The sequence below is a fragment of the Anopheles funestus genome, chromosome 2RL (genome assembly GCF_943734845.2).
Source record: "Anopheles funestus chromosome 2RL, idAnoFuneDA-416_04, whole genome shotgun sequence".
NCBI classification, from domain to species: Eukaryota; Metazoa; Arthropoda; class Insecta; order Diptera; family Culicidae; genus Anopheles; species Anopheles funestus.
The window spans coordinates 29,985,460-29,992,154 of NC_064598.1; positions in this window are offsets into that span (position 1 = coordinate 29,985,460).

Sequence of the window (6,695 nt, forward strand, 5' to 3'; positions counted from 1 at the left end):
TAAACTATATGTAAGTAATACAATAAAATTTTGAAAAGATTTTAAAGTGTCTTCGTGTAAACTTTTTCCAAGGAATTCGAAAACAAATTCTTGCCCTTGTGTGCATCAGTAAGCAATTTTTCATTCTCCAAATAAATGAGACACGGCCTGGTCACTCCAACATCGACCGTTGTAAAGTTATATCTTGTCATGTAAAAACCTTGGTTTTGTTCTTACTGATACGTCTAAAGTGCCGGGTCCTACCACAATGGCAGCACCGAATCCGGGCTAGCGCTATACAGTGCCAATGATGACGATCCGATGAGGCAATTTGGGTAAACCGACCGACCGACAACGTTATTTTGATGGAGCATCCGGAACTGGCCCATTCGCTTCCGGGAATGCTCGAGTTTAAGATGAATGGTCGACCCGAGAAGACGTTTATCGACCCAACCTGCCCACATGTGGCGAGGTCTGACTCCGATTCGTCATTCGAGCGACGCGTCCTATTGGACACGTCCAAGGACTTTCCCACACACACACAGCACGATTGATGGATGCGGTGATGACTTGGGGAAAATTTATACCCACCGTACATTGGCGTTCGGTTGAAATCGATTCTGTTGCTATAAGTTTTTGCTCTCTGCTTTACTTGTACAACACAGGAAGTAGTAGATATGGATAAGCCATAGCTAATGGTTTTTAAAAATTATAAATTATCATGTAGTGTACTTTAGATTGGATTTGGTGTTATGTTTTGAGTAATTTTCTCTCGTATGTGGTTTGAAATGTAGCATAAATCTTTTGCATAATTAAAGTCCTGGTTCATTGGTTTGAACTATGAACTTGATGTTGAAAAATTGAACTTGGATTCTTACATTAATATTGCTTTTACAACTTAATAATAGCACATGTTTGGGAAAAGGAGTTTGAAAGTTAGCGAACTAACTTCAAGATACATTGAAATCCTATTTTTGGTGTATTTTAACCGATACATTGATGTTTTGAATATTATGAAACACATTAAAGAGAAAAATATCCAACTTTTACTTTGTTTCATTTTCGGAATCACTCACTAGATACTACATTTTCAACTCTGCTTTGCTCCTTCTGCAGTACATTTCCAATGCCGAGCTGCAGAACATTTTAACCGCAGCTAACTCTTTTAATTTTGTCAATTTTTGGTCGATTCATCCATCGTTCTGACCGAACGTCTCGCAAAAAGGCAGTAGCTCCAGTGTCAGTACGAAACGAGTAAATGGGTCGTGTAACTATCTCAGATCAAATATTTACATTTGATTATGGAAAGTAGCAGTGGGCAAAGTTTACTCGTCAGCGCGACATAGCCCTCACTGCTCCGGGCAAACCATAAAGCTCCAAACACGATAGCACGGCCATAGGTCAGAACCCGTTACTAGGCACTGGCAGACTGTGTTTCGTACTTTGCGGTTACGATGGGGGCGAGAGTAGCGGTGCTTGAAGAGGTCCTTTGTAATTAACTTGGTTAGTGCAACAAGCGTTGGCTGCGGTGTGCCATCGTTAGAGGTCGCAAACGATCGGGAACCACCGATAGAGGGCGCCCCGGAGCAGCACACGGTAAAACGTGCAAAACCCGTTGTTACTCTTTTCGTGTGCGTCATAAATCTGACTAATCCCAAACACCATTAAGCATCGTCATTAAGCTGGTGGGGGTGTTGCCGAGGTAGGTACCGAGGAGGAGTGTTCGGAACTTGCTGCATGAAGGATCTAGCTTTAGCCACAATGCTCGCTAAAAACAGGCAGTGAAAATGTGAACGACGGAGAGAGTTGCATATGAACGCACGTGGCCAAGGCAAAGCAGGCATGGCAGCAGTAATTGTACAACAAATCAGGGGCTTAACGGTAGTTGTGCGCTCGACGAGTACGGGAACATTTGCAACTCTTTGCACTTGCTTAGAGAGGAGAGTTTTAGAAAGCTGACGGTTTTGTGCCGTTTTTGAATATGGTGGTGCATGGGGTACAAATCTGAAGGTGGATTAGTGTGCACAAGACTAAATGGGATCTAGTGTTTGTAAGTATCTCGCAAAATTATGCTACCCGAAGGGAAGAGATATTGTTACATAGATGGACTACTATTGAAGTGTTGATTTATTATTATGAAATAATTATTTTTTATTTGCTTATTAACCCTACATCTCTCTCTCTCTCTCTTTCTTTGTCTATTGGCTTCAACGACCTCTACTAAGATCACGCCGGTCATTTCTGGCTTAATAGACTTATTGTTTTACGTAGCCGGAGAGTCAGTCCTTGCTATGGGGGAACGGTCCGGATGGGATTTGATCCCCAGTCCTGCCGGGTGGACCGACGCCGTTTATCACATACACCACCGGACCGCCGCTTAACTTACATGCAAATTTCAAATATAAAAGAATCCTTCCACAGTGCAATCAGTACCAAATCAGTTTAGAATCGTTTTTCGGTAGCAAAAACTGGTTACAGCTACGATGTAAAATTATGTGTCAGAAGAAGAAGAAAAATCGAAAATGTAATCTGTATAATGTTAAACAGTTAAAACCATCCAATCCTACCTGTTATATCTCGTTCGTCCAAGCTTTTGAACGCGTTCGCAGTAATACAAACAAGGTAACGATAACGAACGATTCCAATTCAACGCCAAGTGGTGTATTCATTTCCCAACAATCGAGCACACACTTAATCGGTTTATGTATCGGTTCGGTTTTTACCGATCAACAAAATTCATTTAGCACGGAGCATTGGTAAACATAAGCACCCGATGAAAACTCAACCCCGCGGGGGGTGGGGGGCGGGAATATGATTTTAGCCTAGTAACGTTATCGTTTTATACTGCCCGCACTGATTGCAGAATGATGACTTCATGTGTTACCACATCAGCAGTTTCATGGTGCATACGATGTGGTGCGTTATTGCTGCCTTACTATCGATATTGGGATAGTGAGTTGGATGCGGTTTAGTTTTTTTTTGCGCTAGTGAAGCACATGTTTTCGAGGAAACGGATTACGAACCCCATTTACGGGTGTGTTTGTGTGTGTATTGATAGGAGTATGCGTACGCAAAATCTGAATATATTTTTTTTCGATTGCTTCTCAAAACCATCGTACAATACCGTTGACGTCGGAATGGTATGTATATACCGTGATTGTATTCCCTCCGATCGGCATCGAGTGGGAAGATGGATGGTAGAGAATAGGTTCGAAATGGAAGGACAAAGATAGAGAGAGAGAGAGAGTGCGAAAAACCTTGCAACCCTATATCCAAACATCCGGTCCCAGGGCGTCATACAACCATCAACTCCCCGGTATGGTCCGGTTGGTTGCAAATCGTTTCGGTGGCGATTGTTTTATCACGATTAAATTTTCCCACCTACCCGTGGCGGCCGACAAAGCCGCATGATGGCGTCAAACCGCAGTTGGCCGACTTTGGTCGAGATGATGAGTGTTGATAGCTGTAAAGGATGGATCAGTTCCACCACCAATCAGGGGGCGTGCATTTTTCCTCACTCGTGTGTGTGTGTGTGTGTTTTTTTCTCCTTACGCATAAGCTATCTGTGTTTTCTGTATTTTTTTTTTGGTTTATATGACGCTCGTTTTTCTTCTTTCACTGTGTCTGGTGAGCTTGGAATGGCATCGACCATCGGTGGAAAAGGAGGGGAGAAAAATGTGCCGATATGATTTACGCTTCATCTCGCATCGTGTTTTATGACCATGTTAGAGATTTGTGCCTTTCAGCTTTGTCCCGAAATGGTGTAACGTTTGTCATTTGCTTGCAGTGTGCCGTTTTTTTTGGTTGTTTTTTTTTGCTAAAGCTTAGACATAATTTTTTGGAGGTTGAAAGCATACCAATGTTTGACACATTTGCTTGTTTCTGTGCCTTAGCTGTGGTGTGATATAAATTTGTTTATGAAACATCTGTCCAGAGTGATGGAACTGACAGTACAAGTTTTTTTTATGACAATACAAACATAAGTCTATAATAAAGCTTAATTATTAACAGAAATGCCCAAAGAGATATTTAATATTCGACTCATCCGTAGGACACATGATCTTTATTAATTCTTAATTAAAAGAATAATTTTAATATATAAATACAAATGTATTTTTTACATAAGGAAAAAAAATTCTATTCAACCTTCACGCGTATCAAAGATTGAGAGCTTACATTTAAATGGTGTAGGAAAAAAATCCGATCACCTTCTGTAACGGAAATGGAAACTGTAAGCGACAAAGTAGAACACTCAATAACTCCTCTTGCGAGGCAATATGGTAACCTAATTCTAATAATCTATTGGGCTTGTCTACGTGTTCCTTCGTTTCCTATCGTTTCTCAATCCATTCTTTTCATGGAAGTAACATTTGCCCAATGGTTGCTTCTCCTCCTTCGAGGGGCTTTCCGAAGATATGAAAGGATACCTAAAAAAACCCAGCGTCAACCGTATCTCGATTTCAGCTCTCGGTTAGTACCGGGTGACAAGATGGAAGGAGGAAACCGAAAAAAAATGGAATCATATTTATTATCAAACTGTCCCACTAAATTCGAGAACAAGCACAGCGTCGCAAAGCATCAGAAGTGTAAGAACCAAAAAAAAAAAACGGATGCTTTCGGCAAGTGCGGCAAACGGAAGGTGACAGATCGGATATGGGAGTACTTCTTCACCGTCCGTTCGATCATTGAATCTGGTACGATTTAAATATTAATGAAAAATTTCCGACCCCCCAGTCAAGTAAGTAAATCGGAGGATGTTCAGTGGCATTATTTTTCTCCATCCGATTGGGAAAGAGAATGGAGAATTGCAAAAAAAAAGGATGCGTTCGAGATGGGCACAAAAATGGTATCATCCTTGTTGCCCTCCCAGCACTTCCTTCTCTTTTGGTTTCCACAATCCACTCGGTGTGACTTTACGCGCGAGGATGCGAAATGAGAAATCATGGCCGCGATGGTGGGGTTTGGGACGTTTGGTTGCGTGAAAAATTTATTACGATTTCAGAAGTAAATTGGAAAAGCAATCGTGCGAATAAATTACACTATCAAAAACGGGAAAATAGACAACGAGCCGCCAGGCTGTGGGACCGGGGAGGTATTGTTGTTGAACATTCGATGCAATTCACCATGTTGAGGGACATAGGCTGGCAATACATGTCGTTGTATGGAAATGTGTGCTCGTGTGTAAGTGAGTGTGGAGAGAAGTATTATTGCTAGGATCCGTTCCGATTTAGATCCGTATTGTTAGGGTGAAACCTCGGTCGATAGTGATTAATACACAATAATTAGTTTTCAGATTTGAGAAGACCCTTTCGTAGCAGCATAATTTTTACAGAATTATACATAATTCATAGAAAAAGTATTTTTGTAGATCAAATAATAGACAACCCGAGAAAAAAAAGGAATCCATTTCATAAATATGGACGGCTGAAGTTGCATTATTTTTGAATGTAGTACTTTTCTGTAAATTCATTAATTAGCGTGCAATGGGTGGTTTGCAGGATTACTTTATAGATTTTTTTTTTGTTTAGTGTTTTGAATTTCTTGTCGCAAGTACAATATAATTTCTTTTTTTCACGGCTTGGATTAACTAAGAATTTCAAACATTGTATAAAAATCACATTTCTTGGAAGTCGTTCTACGAAATGTGAAAGGTTATCCTATCCAGGGTGTATCAGCATGTTAGAAAAATTCTTATTTCGGAAATTTCTAAATTGAAAAGGACTATTTTTGTAAAATACCGTTTAAATATTTGCGTTAACAGATGTGCTAAAAAATTGGTCTTTATTCGCCTTTGTGATTTTCAGGTCGTCCGCTGGCTAATTCGGCGGTTTTTAAATGTTTTTCTAACAATCCTTTTATTTTTTTTCCTTATTTTCTCCTACCTTCTGACAGGTCTTGGGGAACTTATCTCACTGCCTTTATAAGGTTACAACATACCATGTGCTATTACTATTGTTGGGTGAATCTGTTTTGTATTCATAAATCTGAACGAATGACGATGACCCTGAATCTGAATGCTGTACATTCATGAATCTTCATTGAATTATGAATCCTTGCAGTTTCGGGACAGGCCGATGTTTTATGTGGTTGCTCCTCTACCATGGGTCAGCCATTTTGAAATTAGTACACCCCCGGTCAGCCCTTTTGATTTAAGTTTGTTGGCAGCAAGTCCTTGAGGATTCGTGCATCTTTGAGGAATCTTTTCAGTTTATAAGAATAGATTAACATTTTCGGAGTTGGTTCTTGATTTGAATGGCTCTTCTCTAAAGATTCATATGAATGAAACGTTTCAAAAGATTCAACAAGCGCAACACCAGTTCTTTCTGTTTCTGTTACTGTTCTTACTGAAACTCGGAAATTCGGAGTGCCTGGCGATATTAATACATAAAATTGGAACTGCGTCTAGCAAAAAGTCTTATGCAGGACCATGGACGATAATCCAAATCGTGGAACTCAATCTTGGAATTCGACAACACAGCTACGTACATTGGAGTTAATCTTTTAGAGCAAATGTGAAGAATACAGTTGCTGGTAAGGTAGGATAACCCGGTGAATAAGAAGAATTTTCACAATTGATGTCCTATTTTGGTAAATTGCCTTTGCAATAACTGTAATACAAGATTGCGATAACAATCAAATAATTGATGTGTGAAAGAATTTTGTCATACAACGAGCTTATTGCTGGGAATCGTTGTTATTCGTTTTTCTCCAGTGTT